The following is a 20,302-nucleotide window of genomic DNA, read 5'->3' on the forward strand; positions in this document are numbered from 1 at the left end:
CTACGACCCTGTCCCTTTTTGGTCATCACAATTTTTCCTTACCTCCGCTTGTAACCTTCTTGACATATTCTCGTGTCATTCTTTACCTTTACGAGAATATGAGAGAGTGCAAGAAATACCTTCTCTCCTTTCTTTCTATTTCCTTATTTACTCCTCGCACATCTTATCTCCTACCATAGGAGTCTTTCTATTTCTTTTTCTTGGTTATTTATCGATCGCAATATTATTTGCGACCAACCCTACAGCTAACATTTTGTCTTTTGGTCTAGCAGGCTGTCATTATCCTTCGTAATGTCTCTTGAGTTATTCGATATCTTTTCATGGTTACACTCTTCTGTTTTTTATACGCAGTTGCCCTCTAGTGTTATGGTTTTTAGGGTCTCATCACAACCTTCTTAATGCTGCCTTATGTAGCATTCTGGCTTCCATCCAATTATTGGTGGCTTCCGAATCTTTCTGACTTGGTTCGGCAAGATATTTTATTGAGGTTTAGACATCCATCTCAAATATATTACCATATTAATTGCCTCCTCCTACTTTTGCCATTTGCTCATTAACTTCCCCCCTTTAGAAGGTACTTGTACTTTCATCTGCTTGTACCTTGCTCTATGTCTCTATGTCCAGTCTCAATTTCGCCCAATCTCTTTCTCCAATCTACGTGGTACTGCATCAGGTCCCCGTCTTCCTATAAATTTTCAAACTGGTTATCCGCGTATGGAATCTTAGCTAAATTATGAAACGACGAGAACCTTTTCATACATAGTGTGACACCTCATGTATTACTCTGTACTTGAGTAATGGGACCCATAGAACAACTCGTCCAAGGCCACCTTCTACTTATCTTTATAAAAAGTTAATATACACTTGTAGCCGTTCTAAATTTTCTTTTAACTAGGCAACATTTGTATTCCAACATTCATTGTCCAAGGTTCTCTTGGAGTAGTGGCATTCCCAACCTATATCCTTTATTTCTTGGGATGAACGTAAGTTGCACCATTTATTCCCTAAGTCTGTTGTCATTGTCTTTTAAGGGTTCCACTATTTTTAGGGCGACATTGTGTACACGCGTTATTCCTTTATATCTTAAGCTCCATACCCTTACTATGTACTCAACGCAGGCCTTTAACTTAGTTAGCATCTACTAAGGGCGCCTTATTAGCAGTCTCACTTTATCCCTGTATACTTGTATCACACTGTTCAATTCATACTTACATATCCCCCTTTTAGTTCATACTCATATTCAGTTCCTAACATCTCTTTGTGGTGCTTTTGTTCGAAGCTCTTTCCCCAATTAGTCGGTGGAGAACTGTAAATTGTTATCGTAAACCATTTTCCAACCATTGTTGGAAGAACCCAGAATCTCTGAAACATCAACGTACTTCTCTTAATACTTGACCTACCTGGTTTTCTTCTGAGTTTATCCTCGAGTTATGAACAACTTATCTAATTTACAATTAGGAGTTGGGGGCTTGGTACTTTCAAAAAGAGTGAAGTTCAATTACTGGACATCTTATCCTTCAACCTGAGCTTTCTTTTTTTTTTCTACAGCACAATTACGGCTGGAGATACTGTGGTCTGAACTGTACTGCTTAGGCAGACTTTTGTTTCTTCGAAATAAACTTCCCCAAGTAAAAAGGGTACCCCTTATTGATGGCATGTATAGTACCTCTTATATCTTTAGTTTAGCCTAATATGGGTACTCGGTATCAACTTCTAGGATATTTTATGAAGCTATGTTTCATTCTCTTTCCTTGTTCAGGGAAAATTTCGGCAGAGTTTCCTCTATACTTCTTACTAGCCCAAACCTTGCACGCAGAAAATACCAACAATGCCTCACAGGGCTAACATATATATACATATCATATCACAGCCGCACAGGGCTTTCAATGTCATCTCATATCGCAGCCACGCAGGGCTTTCAATGTCAACAATAATATAAAAATACTAAACTTACCTCATATGTCCAACTTCAAACTGCATCTGTTGCACTTCCTGTCTGCTTTCCTTTCAGATTTCAACTTTACATTTCAATAGAACTTTAATACCTTACCCGACGGATATCTTCCGTTCCTTTACTTTACTTACTTGCGTGCTTTGTCACTTTCCATGTCGTCAATTACTTTTTTCTGTTGGTGTCGTCCTTCTATTAAGATCCAAGGTTAGTATAAAGAATTTTCCTATGACTCAGATCTAAAGCACGATCTCAAATGTGAAAGAAAGATAACATCCTAAATGTCCTGTAGCTTCCTGTTTATGGATGTGGCGCATAACACATCGATAATCAAGACTCTACTAAACACGGTCTGCAGGCAATCCAAGGATAAACTACTCTGATACCACTTCTATCACAACCCAACCCCGTAGGCCGCGACTAGGGTCCGACCTGGACCCCCCGTATACCTAGCTATCACCTGTGGTCAAATTGAACTTTAAATAAAACAATATCATATAACAGAGCCCCACTGGGCGATAACATTTTCATAAACCTGTAGCCGTTTTCATTTGTATCACAACATGAAAGGGAATACAAGCCAACAAGGCTGCCATAACATAATAACTTATATCATATATCATGTAGACCCATCTGAATCAAACTAACATACACAACCCCTATATACATGTCTGCAGACCTCTAAAAATATTAACGACAACATATGGTGGGAAAGGGCCCCGCCGTACCTCTAAATAGACAAAACAATTCTATACATTAATGGTCAGTATCAAAAACTAGGATCCGATATAATAGAGCCTCCTCCAGCTGAGCTGAGCAGAAACCTAAGCTGACGGACTCCCAAAACCTATACTTGTACCTGCGGTCATGAAATGCAGCCCCCCAAAGAAAGGGGGTCAGTACGATATATGTACTGAGTATGGAAAACATAACATAATACAACTGGAAGCATATCTGAGATAGAGGAACAGGGGATAAGATATCAAATCAGAAACCTGTACCTGTACTTTGTGAATTACAAAAACATGCATGTTTGAATCATATCATATACCCGGACCTTTCGGGGGTCCGGTGAATCACCTCTGTAAAATCATCATGGCCCCAGTGCCATCACCACCTTATTACAACACATCATCATATGTATATACATACGTATCTGGCCTAGGACTCAGTGAAAGAAGTTCTATAGTATGCACGAGTAGAGTAGTGAGAAACTATATGCAGTTTAAATCATTATTGGAGACTCAATAGAATAAGAAAGTTAAGCTTTTGTTTGAGGACCCAAATAACGGTGTAGTCATCTCGAGTGTCCTCTAAATGCCATTATGGGCTTCCTTAAAAGTAATCTCGGGACCCTTGACATGTATTAACATAGGTCCAAATCATTTATGGAATCAAAAACACTTAGTCTTGTATAGTCCTTAAGACTTGGAGCCTGTACATTTGGTACCTTTTCAACATATAGAAATCTCCAGGGAAATAGTTCAACTACTATAAGAGTTCGATATTCAAAAGTAAATAGGAGATGTTAAGAATGGAGTTACTCCGAAGCTCACATCATATTTAACTTACAACTAAGACATGCCAGAAAAGAAAGAGAGTAAACTCTATATAGTCTGTATTTTCCTTCAGGTGGTCATTATATATATATCTTGTACCCGGCCCATCCTGGGGCTCGGTGAAAAACTATGGTATCATAATATCATTTTCATACCAAGTACATATCAAGAGAAAGTAAAGATAGTTTCCCATACACTACTCTTTAGCACGTAGAAGCCTTAACAGGCAATGCTCAATTCTTGTAGGGGTGTCAACACCTAACTGTAGTTACGGATTATGAGGCATACCTAGAGTTCTGGGAATAGAATTATCCCCGCATTCCACATACAATTCACTTAAGTCTAAAACTTGCCAAAATGAAACAAAGATAGTTGTACTTACTTATACCAAAACATGCCAAGAGAAAGCTTTACATACCTCATACGAGTCACTCTTTGTCATATTTGCCTCGTCATCCTTTGAACCTATTCAACCTGGGAGTAATACAAATATCAACTACTATTGACTTTACAGCACCTTCAGTTGCACTTTAGTATTCATGGAATCTATTTCCTTGATCGTTTCCTCAACTAGTTCTTTAATTAGTTAAGGCGTTAACGAAAATTGGGCAGCACCTCCCCTATAATATGCCCTATCCAAATTTCCAATCACCCCTAATAACTAAAGCCAACCAAAAACAACAAACTGAAACATATATACAAGAAATTCACACCAACATTACACAATACAAACCCCAAACAACTCATTCAAAACTATCAAAACGTGAATTCTGGACAGCTTACTATTTTACCTTGTCGCTTCATTTCAAAGTGGTAATTGAGGGAAACAAAATTTATGTCCTCCATGAAAGTTATAAAATGTGTCTTAGGATCGCATACAATTTTGAATCACCCCTACATAAATTCTGTACAAAAAGATATGCCCAAAATACCAACAGTAGTACGTGTAAGATTTCCAAAACCAAAATCTGGGGAGTACCTCCTCTACACTTCATCACCCTTTTTCGAGAATATAAAAGCAAAACTAGATTTTCAAGGCTAAATAAAAGTTATATACTTATGAAATACCTTTCCAAATAATATTTAATAACCCTAAACGAAGATGTACACAAGAAGGTATACCAATATTACTAACAACAGTCCCTTCCAAAAACGGGTTTGTTAACTAGTTCTTAACGTTTTCTCTCTTTGTTCTTTCAAATTTCTCTCAAGTTCCAAGCTGAAGAATTAATTTCGTAGACATCGTAAGATACATATAAAAACCTCCACAGGGTTGAGGAACATCGTAGATAATTAATTCACAGAGGAAAAGTGAAGAACTCACCTTTAATTCTTCTAAACCATGGCTGCCTCCTTCCCTTCTTCTTCTCCACGTTTTTCTCTCTATGTTTGTGGCTGATTTTTGGATAAATAATGACTTAAGAGTCATTAACATACATATATATTAGGAAGTGACATGTGTCATCCCCTAAGGGTGACACATATCAAGCCCTTATTAGGCAACGAATCCATACCTATCCTCCAAGGCTGCCACGTGGCGGTGGGTCCACCCCTACCCTAAGTAGGTGGGCCACCTACTTGACCCCAAGCAGATGGGTCACCTATTTGCTTGAGGTGCTGCCATATATCGCCTTCTCCTCTTCCTTATGGGTTCATAATCTCGTCTTATTTTAAGAGCCTATGTAATCCATGCTACGTAATCTTGGTATATCTTCAAGTAGCTTAGGTATGTAAGACTTCTAAGCTAGTAGCTTACGTAGGTAATTCGAGTCCTACGACTCATTTCTTGGCCTTCAACTCATTTCGGATTCCTATGATTCTATTTCCAACCTTCCCTCTCATGGGGTATCACATTCTTCTTTCCTTAGAGTTGTTTGATGATGTTGTAGCGTATCCGGCTCACATGATATTGTCTAAGGAACTTGTAAGACATTCCGAGTTTAAAAGTGTGGGGTGTAACACACAACCCACATATATATGTCTGCGGACCTCTAAAATATTAATGACAATATATGGCAGGACAAGGCCCCTACTGTACCCCTGGATAAACAAAACAATGATATGCATCAGTGGTCAGTGCCAAAAACTAGGTTCCGATATAATAGAGCCTCTTCCAGCTGAGCTGAACAGAATCCTAAGCTGACAGACTCCCAAAACCTGTATCTTTACCTGCGGGTATGAAATGCAGCCCCCCCCTCCGAAGAAAGGTGGTTAGTACAACATATGTACTGAGTATGTAAAATATAATATCATACAAACTGGAAGCATATCTGAAATAGAGAAGCAGGGGATAAAATATCAAATCAGAGACCTATACCTATATTCTGTGAATTATACAAACATGCATGCTCAAATTATACCATATAGCTGGCCCTATCAGGGATCTAGTGAACCATGTCTGTAGGACCATCATAGGCCCAGCACCATCACCACCCTATTATAACACATCATCATATATATATTTACACGTACCTGGACCTCTAGTGAGTGACTCGGTGAGTTTTTCATGTCATTGCATTCTCATGTCCTCATATAGTGTACTTGGCCCTTTAGTGAGGGACTCGGTGGATAATACAGTGAACTGTGCACAAAAACATACCCTGGATCGGGACTGAATGATAGAAGGGTTACAGTATTCACGAGTAGAGTAGTGAGTAACTATATTCAATTTAAATCATTATCAAAGACCCGACAAAATAAGAGAGTTAAGCTTTTGCCTGAGGACCCGAATAGTGGTGTGGTCAACTCGAGTATCCTCTTTAACATATAGAAGTTTCCAGGGAAATAGTTCAACTACTATAGGAGTTCAATACTCAGAAGTAAATAAGAGATGCTTAAGAATGTAATTACCCTAGATCTCATATCATACTTAACTTACACCTTAGCCATGCCAAAAAAGAAAGAGAATAAGCTCTATATAGTCCATACTTTCCTTCCTGTGGTCATCATGTATATATTTCGTACCCAGCCCATCCTGGAGCTCAATGAACAACTATGGAATCATAATCTCATTTTCATACCAAGTACATATCAAGAGAAATGGAAGATAGCTTTCCACACACTACTTTTTAACACGTAGAAGCTTTAACAGGCAATACTCATTCTTGTAGGAGTTCCAATACCAAGCAGTGGATAGGGATTATGAGGTGTACTTGGAGTTATGGGAATGGAATTATCCCCTCATTTCACATACAATTCACTTAAGGCTAAGACATGCCAAAAGGAAAGAACGATAGCGTTACATACCTATGCCAAAAACATGCCAAGAGAAAGTTTCACACACCTCTTACGAGTTACTCTTTATGACGTTCTCCTCATCGTCCTTTGAACCTATTCAACACTCTTATGAATATAAACCATCCTTGAATTTTAAGCACCTTAAGTTGCACACGAGTATTCATAGAACTCAATACCTCGCTCATCTTCTCGACTAGTTCTTTAGCTAGTTAAGGAGTTAACGAAAATTAGGCAGCACCTCCCCTATAACATGTCCTATACAAATTTCTAATTAGATACCTAATAACTAAAGAAAACAAAAAACAACAACCTTCAGCTCATATACAAATAAAACCTGGCAACATTACACAACATAAGCTCCAAACAACTTGGTTAACATTACGATACCAAAATAGGGTTTCTAGTCTCTATCTTGTAAAACCTTTAACCGTACGAAGAGGGGGATCGTGTGGATGCACCCAGAAGCTCCCAAACCTCTTTTATAATACCTTTAGTCCCTGCAACACACCACCACACACCTGAAGCAGCACAACACCTTGCTTCGACTACAATTTAACTATAGAGACTCCAATTTAGTTTGTTGTGAATCGTCGAGCATATTTATGATCTTTTCCTATTTACAGACACTTAAACAAAGTTTAACACACTTCATAAAAATACCATAAACTCCAAATTGAATGGAAATGTCTTACCTTACTCGAAATTGGCCAAAACTCACAAAAACTAGCCTCAGAAGTTCCTTATCGTGCTGAAACTTTAGCGGACTGTTTGTATCGCTTCTTCGCTATCCCGAATTGAAATTTATTTTTATTAAACACCATCATATCATATTATTATACCTTAAATAATGAATTGGTGGAGCGAAAGTCGGAGGCTTACCTCAAGGTAGTCAAACCCGTAGCCCCTCTCCTTGGTTCTCCAAGTTTTTCTTTCAACTTTCTCTTATTTTTTCTATGTGTATGGCTGAAGAACTGATTCTTTAGACATACTAATATACATATATACATCTCCACATGCTTGAGGAACACCGTATATAATTAATTCATGGAGGAAAATTGGAAGCTTACCCTTTTTTCCTTGTTGCCACCGTTGTACTCTCTCTTAGTCTTTAGGATTCTTTCCTTTGGTTTTGGCTAAGTTTTGGATGAGGAGCTGAAATAAGAGTCATACATATACATTTATAGGGTGGATTTGGATGTGACATGTGTCATCCCCATAGGGTGGCACGTGTCCAATCCCTATTAGGCCACGGATCCATGCCTTGCCCCCTAGGCTGCCACGTGTCCTTGCCTCCTCAAGACCCTCAAGAAACTTCCCAAGGCAAGGACTGCGGATGAACAGCACGGATTGTGGAGCCCTCTACTAACCGTGGTGTGTTTCCTTGGTGGTCACTCTGAAGTTCACCTGTAGGACCTGCACAATGTCCGCGTTTCATGGGCTGTGATGCTCTAAACGGACCTTTAAGGTCTTCCATGAAGAAACTTCAAAGGCCTACCTTGCAGACTCCCAAAAAGATTTTTTCTAAGTCAATCATCATGGGCCGTGGTGAGCACCATGGATCGTGAAGGTCCTTTGTGAAGCCAATTCCGACCATATTTTAAGAGGGATATTTCGATCTTTTTCTGCTTTTTAATTCAAAGTGGTGTCGTTTTGAGGGCAGAATTCACCTATCTAAAGACCCTAAACCCTCCAAAACCCTCATTCTTCACACTTATACTCAAGACACACAAATTTTCTCTTCTCAAACTCTCCCAAGAGTTTCAAGCCAAGCTAGGATTTCATCTCAAGGCATCTTCAAGTCTCCCTTCCTTCTCAAATTCTCATTAGTGATTTTGTTTCACCAAGATATGTTGTAACATCCCTCAAAAATTTCCACAAAATACCTTAAGAATGCCTTGGAAACAAGTCACTCATGTAACGCATTATCCTTAATCTTTTTGGAAAATTCGAGTTCAGAATATTGATCACAAAGTCGAAACCTGAGGGAAAATGGTCTCGGAGGATTTTTAGGACTTGTAGAATGGAAGAAGAATTTTTGAAGATACCACAAAATAGTGTGGTCCACGACAGGACCGGGTCACGGACTGGGAAGCAGTTCCATTCGAGTTGGTCGCGACGGGACCGCATCACGGACATGGGAAGGTTTCCTGGACAAATCTAGTTTTTTTAAGGGAGTCTTAGACTTTTTCCAAATTATTAGTTAATGAACCTAGATGTTTTTAATACCTAATTCAACTCTATAAATTAACCTAAACTTCTAATTCTAATCATTCTTCTACAATTCATCTATCAAATATTTTTCTATCTACAAAAAGGCTCTCGAGGGTTTTCATTGAAGACTTCAAGCAAATTCACTCAATTTCTCCATCAAAATTCTCAAGTTCTTCCCAATTAATTGGTGTTCTCACTCAAGGTATGTTGGTACGGATTCATGGATCCTTTCATCCATGAAGCCCAATCAATTTATCAAGGTTTTCTATCAAATTAAAGTATGGTATTTTATGGGTTTGTGATCTCTATTCCTATTGCATGAATTTTGGTTTAAAATATGATCATGAGTCTATTTTGATATAAATTGATGGTTATTGAATTAATTTGAAGAGCTTTTCCATAAATTCTCCTATTTTAATTTCTAGGGTTCATGATGTAAATTATGAGTATTTTGATTCATACTTCTAAAGGATATTATCTATATGAATTATGTATGAGCTGATATAAAGTTCATGATCATGTATGTTTTCAAGTAAATTTCATGATTTTCAAGTCAATTGATCATGCATTCATGTCTTACCCAAATTTTAAGTTCAAGCTATGGTCATGAATTTTCAAAGTATGAATTATGATTATGTGTTTCCATGATGATCATGAATTATAAGTATGTTCCTATTACACCCCACACTTTTGAACCTTGAAATGTGTTCTTAGTCTTCTTGAAAGTGGTCATGAGACCCCTACTATCCACACACATCAAACTACTCTAAGGAAAGCAGAATGAGACACCCCGTGTGAGGAAAGGTTGGAAATAGAGTCGCAAGAATCCAGGAAGAGTTGGAGGCCAAGAGATGAGTCATAAGAATCGATTTACCTACGTAAACTACTAGCTTAGAAGTTTGACATACTTGAGCTACTTGAGTACATATCAAGCTTACATAGCAAGAATTGCATGGGTTCTTAAAATAAGATGAGATTACGAAACCACGGGGAAGAAGAGAAGACGACACGTGGCAGCAAGAGGAGGCGCCATGTGGCAGCATGGGAAAGAGCCATATGAAAGAAGGTGACCCACCTTCTTGGGGTCAATCATGTGACCCACCTACTTAGAGGTGGGCCCCACCAAGGATACGGGGCAGCCCCTAAGTGGCTGCATGGTTACGTTCGACCAATAAGGGTTGGACATGTGTCCCCCTATGGAGATGAAATGTGTCACCTCTTGAGGAGACATATATATGACTCTTAAGTCATTACTTATCACAATTGTGGGCTGAAACTTAGACAAAACAAAGGAAAAGAAGCTAGAAGTTCAAGAGAGAGTACCTACGGCAACTAAGGGAAAAAAAGGATAAGTTCTAATTTTTCTCCGTGAATTAATTATCTACGGTGTTTCTCAAGCACGTGGGGATGTATATATGTATATTATTATGCCTATTGAACTATGTCTTCAGCCCTATACTTGGAAACTAAAGGAGAAAAATGCTAGGAGCACAAAGAGGAGGGCTACGGGTTTCGGCCCTTTGAGGTAAACCTCCGACTTTTGTTCCATTAATTAATTATTTGAGGTGTCCCATGGGTATATAATGGTTTTTTATAACATAAAACTCCAATTTGGATAAGCGGATAAGTGACACAAATAGTCCGCTCAATTTCAGCATGTTTAGAAAAGTTTCGAGTCACAATTTGGCAGTTTTGGCCAATTTCGGGTAAGGTAAGGTTTCTCCTTTCAATTTTGACTTTATGGTGTTGTTATGGTGTGTTTTATATGACATATAGGTGTCTGTAAATGTGAAAATTTCATAGAAATGCTTGACGTCGAAGACAATCTAAATTGGAGTCGTTATAGTTAAATTGTCGTCAAAGTAAAGTGTTATGCTTGTGGTGTGCTGTTGCAGGTGTGTGGGTGTGTGTTAAATGTATTATAAAAGGTGTTTTTTTGCTTCTTGTTTCAGCCACATGACCCCTCATTAAAGGTTTTGCAAAATAAAGGCTAGACACCCTATTTTGGTATCGTACTTTCGAGCGAGTCATTTGGAGTTTATGTTGTATATTCTTGGTATAAATTTCTTAAACATATGCTGCAAGTTATTGTTGTTGGTTGGCTGTAGGTATTAGGAGTGTAATTGTAAATTCGAATAGGGCACATTATAGGGGAGATGCTGCCCGATTTCCGTTAACTCCTTAACTAGTTAAGGAACTAGTCGAGAAGGCGAACGAGGGGTTGAGTTCTATGAATACTCATGTGTAGCCGAAGGTGCTGGAAAGCCAAGGGTTGTTAATACTCATATTGCTTTTATGTTTAGTTACAAATAATGATGAGACGAATAGGATAAGAAGTAACTTGTAACAGGTATGTGAAGCTTTCTCATGGCATATTTTTGACATAAGTTTGTGAAACTATCTCTTCTTTCTTTTGGCATGCCTTAGATGTAGACTATGGATGATGTAAGCTTCGGTGCAATTTCATTCTTAGGTTCTGAATATGACTTCAGGACTCTTGATCACTTCTGGATGTTAAGACTCTTAAAATAGACAAACTCCTATTCCTTGAGTCTTCTATGTGACTGTATAGTGATTGATTAGACAAAGCCCTTCTTTTTTAAAAGGCTCTGAGATAACTAATGCTCAAACTTCTATAAGATATTTCACACTAGTATATGTCTAAGATTTCCAAAACTCCTTTTTACTTATTCCTTTGTGACATTTAGAGGGTATACGTCAGATACTTCCTACCCTGACCTCCAAGTGATGGTTTGCTTGATGACTTCATATAGTCTCAGATAATGATTTAAACTGTATTTTCTTTCCCACTACTCTACTCGTGTATACTATAACACTTCTTCTTCGAGTCCCGGGCCGTTTATTAGATTCATGCACAATTCCACTGCATTGTTCATCGCTCTCTCACTAGAGAGCCGGGTACGTATGTATATATGTGATGATGTGATGATGTGATGATGTGATGATGTGATGATGTGATGATGTGTTGTAAAAAGGAGGTGATGGTTCTATAGATATGATTCATCGGATCCCTGATAGGGCCGGTTATATCGAAAAATTTGAGCATGCATGATTTTACTTTCCCAGGTATAGGTTACTAATTTGGTAATTTACCCCCTGCTTTTCTATTTCAGATATACTTCGAGTTGTGTTATGTTATGTTTTACATACTCAGTACATATGTTGTACTGACCCCCTTTTCTCGAGGGGGGCTACATTTTATGTTCGCAGGTACATATACAGGTTTTGGGAGTCTGTCAGCTTAGAATTCTGCTCAGCTCAGCTAGAAGAGGCTCCATTGTATCGGAGCCTAGTTTTTGGTACTGACCACTAATGTATAAAACTATTTTGTCTATTCAGGGGTACGATGGGGGACCTGTCCCACCATATGTTGTCGTTAATATTTTTAAAGGGCTGCAGGGATGTAAATATGGGTTGTGTATGTCAGTTAGTTCAGCTAGGTCTATATAATATATGGTACATGTTATTATGTTATGGCCACCTTATCGGCTTATGTTCCCTTTCATAATGTGATACAAATGAAAGAGGCTACTGGTTTATGAAAATGTTATCACCGAGTTCTGCTGTATGGTATTATGTTAATTATAGTTCAACTTAACCACAACTGATAGACACGTATATGGGGGTTTAGATTGGAGCCTAATCACGGCCTACAGGGTTGGGTCATGACAAAAGTGGTATCAGAGCAGTTGTTCGTTGGATTGTTTGCAGACCGTGTCTAGTAGAGTCTTGATTATCGATGTGTTATGCGCCACATCTATAAACAGGAAGCTACGGGACATTTAGGATGTTACATTTCTTTCATATCTGAGATCGTGCTATAGATCTGAGTCATAGGAATATCCCTTATATTAACCTTAGATCTTAATAGAAGGACGACATCAACAGAAGGAAGTAATTGACAACATGGAAAGTTATGGAGCATGCAGGTAAGTAAAGTAAAGGCACGAAAGATATCTGTTGGGTAAGGTATTGACATATGATTGTAATGAAAGGAAAAGTAGACGGGAAAGTGCAATAGATGCAGTTCGAAGGTGGACATACGAGGTAAGTCCATTATTTCTATATTATTATTAATATTGAAAGCCCTGTGTGGCGGCGATATGAGAGGATATTGAAAGCCTTGTGTGGCTGTGATGTGATATGAATATGTATATATGTTAGCCCTGTGAGGCAATGTTGGTATTTTCTGCGTGCAGGTTGTGGAATAGTGAGGAATATAGAGGAAACTCTGCCGAAATTTTCCCAACACAAGAAAAGGGAATGAAACCTAGATTCTTAATATGTCTTAGAAATTAATACCAAGTACCCTTATTATGTTTAACCAAAGCGGTAAGAGGTACCCTTCAGGTCATCGATAAGGGGCACCATTTTTACTTGGAGAATTTTATTTTGGAAAAACAAAAGCCTATTTAAGTAGTAAAGTTTAGACAACGGTATATCTAGCCGTATTTGTGCTATAGAAACAAAAACAGGGGGCTCAGGTTGAGTGATAAGATGTCCCGTGATTGAGTTTCACTCTTTTTGAAAAAGTACCAAGCCCCAACTGCTAGTTGTAAACTAGATAAGTTGTTCATGACTCAGAGATAAATTCAGAAGGAGACCAGGTAGGTCAAGTATTAAAAGAAGTATTGTGATGTCTAAGAGATTCTAGTTTCTTCCTACAATGATTGGGAAAGGGGTTACAATAATAGTTTATAGTTCTCCACCAACTTACTGGAGGAAGAAATGCTAATAGAAGCACCCCAGAGGGATTTTACGAACTGAATATGAGTACGAATGTAAAGGTGTGGTATAATAATACGGGGATAAAGTAAGACCGCTAGTAAGGCGCACTTGGTATTTGTTGACTAAATCAAAAGTTGTTGTTAGGTACACAGTAAGGGTAAGGGGCATAAGGTATAAAGGAATGATGCATATACACAACGTTGCCCCGAAAATAATGGAACCCTTAAAAGACAAAGATGACAAACTTAAGGAATAAATGGCGCAACTTCCATTCACCCCAAGAAACAAAGGGTATAGGTTGGGATAAGGCAACTACTTCGAGAGAACCTTGGACAATTATCGCTGGAATACAAGTGTTGCCTAGTTAAAAACTGGAATGACTACAAGTGTGTATTAACCTTTCATGAAGACAAATGGAAGGTAGCCTTGGGCAAGTTGTTCCATGAGTCTCATTACTCAAGTACAGATTAATAGATGAGGTGTCTCACTATGTATGGGAAGGTTCTTATCGTCTTGTGATTTAACCAAGGTTTCGTACGCGAACAATCAGGTTATATAATATACAGCAAGATGGGGACATGATGCGATACCAAGTAGATTTGGGAAGGAGATTGGATGAAATTGAGACTGGACATAGAGACGTAGAGCAAGGCATAAGCGGATAAAAGCATAGGTACCCTCTAAAGGGGGGAAGCCAATGAGAAAATCGCAAGGGTAAGGTGGACGCAAATGATGTGACAACATATTTAAAATGGATGTTTAAACTTCAACAAGATCTCTTGTTGAACCAAGTTAGAAAGGTCGGGAAGCCACCAGTAATTGGATAGAAGTTAGAATGGTATATAAGACAGCATTAAGAAGTTTTAACAAGACCTTGAATGACATAACACTAGAAGGTGGGTGCGGATAAAAAGAAAAGGGCATAGCAATGAAAGAATATCGAATAACTCAAGAGATACTATGGTGGATAATGACATCATGCTAGACAAAAAGCCAAAATGATGGCTATAGAGTTGGTCGCAAAGGATGTTGTGATAGATGCATAACCAAGGAAAAGGAATAGAAAATCTCCTATGGTAGGAGATGATAAGAGTAAAGAGTGAGTAAGGGAAAAGAAAGAAGTATAGTAAGATGGGACACATGCAAGTTTTAATATGAGTAAGATGTATACTGTAGAATAAACTAAGAGACAGAAAGACTGCATCTACCTTCTATAAGTTGCGTCCGAATGGTTGTACGACCTACGGATATGTATATATAGACATCAGGTTAAGTGAGTAAGTACGGGAAAAAAAGGAATAGGGGTCCAATAATGATAATACCGTTATGATGTTTTGGATACCCTATCGAGAGATACGGGGATAGTTTAAGCCGAACTATAGGGATGGAATTAGTACTACGGACAAAGTAAGACATGAACATGGTTGGACCAAAGATCTACCCCGACACCGATGGTAGAATAAGGGAGGAAATGGCAGGGTAATACATGAGACCTAGCGAAACGACGCTAGGATATTTCTCGAGTTAAATTGAGCACCTTCTCACATTCTCGTAAAGGTAAAGTAAGACACGAGATAACAAATCTAAAGTGTTACCAGCTGGGGTAAGGAAAGTGTAAAATGGTTTAAGTAAGACGGGCAGAACTAGCTGGTTACTACAGGATGGCGAGCTCATATGCCAAACTTCTTTGGGATTATGCTAGCTAATGAAAGACAGAACTCAAAGTGGCTATAAAGGTCACTATATGAACAAACTTTAGCGCTACTCAGTAGCCAACCCTAATGAATGGGTGTGTACAAAAAGGGGTGAATACAGTAGGGGACTAGTAACATGGTCATAGTGGAAATAAAGATCTACCCCTATATTGGTTGCAAGATAACAGAAGAAAGGGCAAGGCAAAACATGAAGACTAGCGAGACCACGCTAAGGTAAATCTTGGGCTAAGTTAAGAGCCTCGCACATTATTGCAAGGATTACAGTGAAACGCGACACGAAGACTTCCTAGGGAGGTCACCCATCCCAGTATTACTCTCGCCCAAGCACGCTTAACTTTGAAATTCTGATGGAATTTAGTGCGTTAGTGTTGGTATGATCGCGCGAGATACAAGAATATGAACTAGCGGCGGAGAAGCAATATGATATTATGTACCTAAAGTACTATAATTTACGTTGAGGGAATTGAAAAAAAAGGACTTAAGCAAAACAAGTAGGATTAGCTAATTACTAACTAATGGCGCACTTGAATGCCATAGTTCTTCAACATGGTACCAGTTAATATCATTTACAGAAGGTAGGAAGTAATACACGAGGTCGAAGATTCCACAATATGATCGGCGCTACAAGACTCACTTCGCACTCTGTCGACAGATGACTCTGGAGGAAATATTACCTGTGGATTAACAATATTAGCCCATACTCCGTCAATCAATGACTACCTACTCAGCCGAGAAGGTGTAAAATTATAGAGTAAAAGAGTGGTAGGACCTTACGGTATCCCCATAGCTACTATCCCAAACGAAGGAGCCCAAGTTACAGGTAACTATCGAAGGTCAGTCCGCGAAGAAACTGAGAAGATAGATAAGCCTTTGTACACTACTTCACCCTCAGACTGATAGATGGACTAGGTCTACTAGCTACATGGTAGAAGACATGTTGCGGACCTATGCGGTTAGCCCCAAATGTGGCTCGGACAATTTCCTACCACCTGTCAGGAGTACTTATGATATTAACTATCATTCTAGTATCTGAATGGCCCCATACTAGACTTGTATGACAGACAGGGTAGGTCGCCAATTGGTTGGGTTATTATTAGTAAAGCACGACTAATAAGCCCAGACGTGGATCAATAAATGGTATAGAAGGTAAAGCCTATTCAAGGGAAATTTTTAACTGCTCAAAGTCGATAGAATCTATATGTAGACGATTAGCATCACTCTTTGGAAATTTAATAGAGCGATTGGGTGTCTTTGAAGGTTCCTCCCATGAAAGGAGTAATGAGGTTCGGCAAGAAGGAAGAATTTAAGCCCGAGTTACATTGGTCTTTACCAGACCATATGTGGAATAGGCAAAGTTACCTACAAATTGGCCCTACTATCTGGGTTTAAAATAGTACCCTAGTCTTCCACCCATCAATGTCCCATAACTGTATAAGTGAACCCTTCCAGAGTATTCTCTGTGGATAAATTCAACGTAATAAAGGAGGTATCCTATGAAGAACAACCTATCGCTATCCTGGATTGACAAATTAGATGATCGTGGAATAGGACGTGACTTCCGTCAAGATATTAGGACAAAACAAAAACCAGAAAGAGCATGACCTGAGAAGTCAAAAAGGAGATATCCATACTTTTTCACCATATACAAAGGTAATTTAACCTCCGAACTACGTTAAGAGACGACAATTATACATAACCCCCCAAAATCCTCATAAAACCCTATAAGCTGAATTAACATTCAGGGACAAATGTTCTAAAGGGGGGAAGGATGTTATACCCCGCACTTTTGAATCTTGAAATGTGTTCCTAGTCTTATTGAAAGTGTCCATGAGACCCCTACTATCCACACATATCAAAAAACTATAAGGAAAGCAAAATGAGACACCCCGTGAGAGAGAAGGTTGGAAATAGAGTCGTGAGAATCCGGGAAGAGTTGGAGGCCAAGAGATGAGTCGTAGGACTCGATTTACCTATGTAAACTACTAAGTTAGAAGTTTTACATACTTGATATACTTGAGTACATACCAAGCTTATGTAAAAAGGATTACACGGGTTCTTAAAATAAGACAAAATTACAAAACCACAGGGAAGAGGAGAAGATGACACGTGGAAGCAAGAGGAGGCACCACGTGGAAGCATGGGAAGGTTCCATATGGAATCAGTTTACCCACATTCTTGGGGTCAAGAAGGTGACCCACCTACTTGGAGGTGGGCCCCATCAAGGACACGTGGCAGCCCATAAGTGGTTGCATGGTTACGTTGGACCAATAAGGGTTGGACATGTGTCCTCCTATGGGGATGAAATGTGTCACCTCTTGAGGAGAAATATATATGACTCTAAAGTCATTACTTATCACAATTGTGGGCTGAAACTTAGACAAAACAGAGGAAAAGAAGCTAGAAGTTCAAGAGAGAGTACCTACGGCAACTAAGGAAAAAAGGGGTAAGTTCCAATTTTTCTCCGTGAATTAATTATCTATGGTGTTCCTCAAGTATGTGGGGATGTATATATGTATCTTACTATTCCTACGGAACCATGTCTTAAGCCCTACACTTGGAAACTAAAGGAGAAAAATGCTAGGAGCACAAAGAGGAGTGCTACGGGTTTCGGCCCTTTAAGGTAAACCTCTGACTTTCATTCCGTAAATTAATTATTTGAGGTGTACCATGGGTATATAATGGTGTTTTATAACATAAAACTCCAATTTGGGGCAGAGGATAAGTGACACAAACCGTCCACTCAATTTCAGCACGTTTAGAAAAGTTCAGAGTCATAATTTGGCAGTTTTGGCCAATTTCGGGTAAGGTAAGGTTTGTCCTTTCAATTTGGATTTTATGGTGTTGTTATGGAGTGTGTTATAAGCCCTATAGGTGGATGTAAATATGAAAATTTCATAAATGTAAAAGTGTTGTGCTTGTGGTATGCTTTTGCAGGTGTGTGGGGGTGTGTTGCAGGGACTAAATGTATTCTAAAAGTGGTGTGGGTGATGCTGGTTTCAGCCACATGACCCCTTGTTTCGTACAATTAAAGTTTTTGCAAAATAAAGGCTAGACACCCTATTTTGGTATCGTAGTTTCGAGCGAGTCGTTTGGAGTTTATGTTGTATATTATTTGTATGAATTGCTTAAATATATGCTTCAGGTTATTTTTTTGGTTGGATTTAGGTATTAGGAGTGTAATTGGAAATTCGTATAGGGCACATTATAGGGGAGATACTGCCCTATTTCCGTTAACACCTTAACTAGTTACGGAACTAGTTGAGAAGGGGAATGAGGGGTTGAGTTCTATGAATACTCATGTGTAGCCTAAGGTGATATAAATACAAGGGTTGTTGATACTCATATTGCTTTTATGTTACTTAGGTGCAAAGAATGACGAGACGAATGGGATAAGAAGTAACCTGTAATAGGTATGTGAAGTTTTCTCTTCGCATGTTTTTGACATAAGTATGTGAAACTATCTCTTCTTTCTTTTGGAATGTCTTAGATGTAGACTATGGATGATATAAGCTTTAGTGCAACTTCATTCTTAGGTTCTGAATATGACTTCAAGACTGTTGATCTCTTCTGGATGTTAAGACTCTTAAAGTAGACAAACTCCTATTCCTCGAGTCTTTTATGTGATTGTATAGTGATTGATTAGACAAATCCCTTCTTTTTTTAAAAGGCTCTGAGATAACTAATGCTCGGACTTCTATAAGATATTTCACACTAGTATATATCTAAGATTTCCAAAACTCCTTTTTACTTAGTCCTTGGTGACATTTAGAGGGTATACGTCAGATAGTTCCTACCCTAACCTCCAAGTGATGGTTCTCTTGATGACTTCATTGAGTCATAAATAATGATTTAAATTTTGTTTTGTTTCCCACTACTCTACTCGTGTATACTGTAACACTTCTTCTCTGAGTTCCGAGCTGGTTATTGGATTCGTGCATAATTCTACTGCATTGTTCATCGCGCCTTCACTAGAAGGCCAGGTACGTATATATATATGTGATGATGTGATGATGTGTTGTAATAAGTAGGTGATGGTTCTACAGATATAATTCACCAAATCCCTGATATGGCCGATTATATTGAAAAATTTGAGCATGCATGATTTTACTTTCCCAAATAAAAGAGGCTACTGGTTTATGAAAATGTTATCACCCAATATGGTTCTATTGCATAGTATTATGTTAATTACAGTTTGACTTGACCACAGTTGATATACACGTATATGGGGTTTAGATCAGACCCCAGTCGCGGCCTACGGAGTTGGGTTATGACAGTTTCAAGGTATAAATTTCATGTAAGTTATGAATTAAGGTGACTTAGGATCCTTTGTAGTCACCTAAGGACTATTGATATTAATTATGAAAAAATGATTGTATTGATGAAAGGACAATTCTCACATTACAAGTATGTTATGAAAATGAGCTACTCTATGATTTCAAGTCTATGATCATGACTATGATATATGATATTATGATCTTATGTTATATATGTATTCCGTGGGATTTGACTTAGCATCGAGTGAACTTGAGGTAGGGGCCCTACCAAAAGCCTTAGTAGCAGCCTCATTGTTACACCCCACACTTTTGAACCTTGAAACGTGTTCCTAGTCTTGTTGAAAGTGTCCATGAGACCCCTACTATCCAGACACTATGAAATGACTCTAAGGAGGGGAGAATGTGATACCCCGTAGTAGAGAAGGTTGGAAATAGAGACATAAGAATTCAGAAGGAATTGGAGGCTAAGTAATGAGTCGTAGGACTCGATTTACCTACAGAATCTACTAACTTAGAAGTCTTACATACTTGATCTATTTGAGGACATACCAAGCTTGCGTAGCATGGATTACATAGACTCTTAAAATAAGACGAGATTACGAACCC

At 38.6% G+C, this 20,302-nt stretch overlaps 1 pseudogene; it reads right to left on the bottom strand.

Moving 5' to 3' along the window:
* Positions 1–15,687: 15,687 nt before the first annotated feature.
* On the bottom strand, positions 15,688–15,807 carry LOC129883874 (5S ribosomal RNA; annotated as a pseudogene).
* Between the last annotated feature and the right edge of the window lie 4,495 nt (positions 15,808–20,302).

Source organism: Solanum dulcamara, chromosome 3, assembly GCF_947179165.1.
Source record: "Solanum dulcamara chromosome 3, daSolDulc1.2, whole genome shotgun sequence".
Classification (NCBI taxonomy): Eukaryota; Viridiplantae; Streptophyta; class Magnoliopsida; order Solanales; family Solanaceae; genus Solanum; species Solanum dulcamara.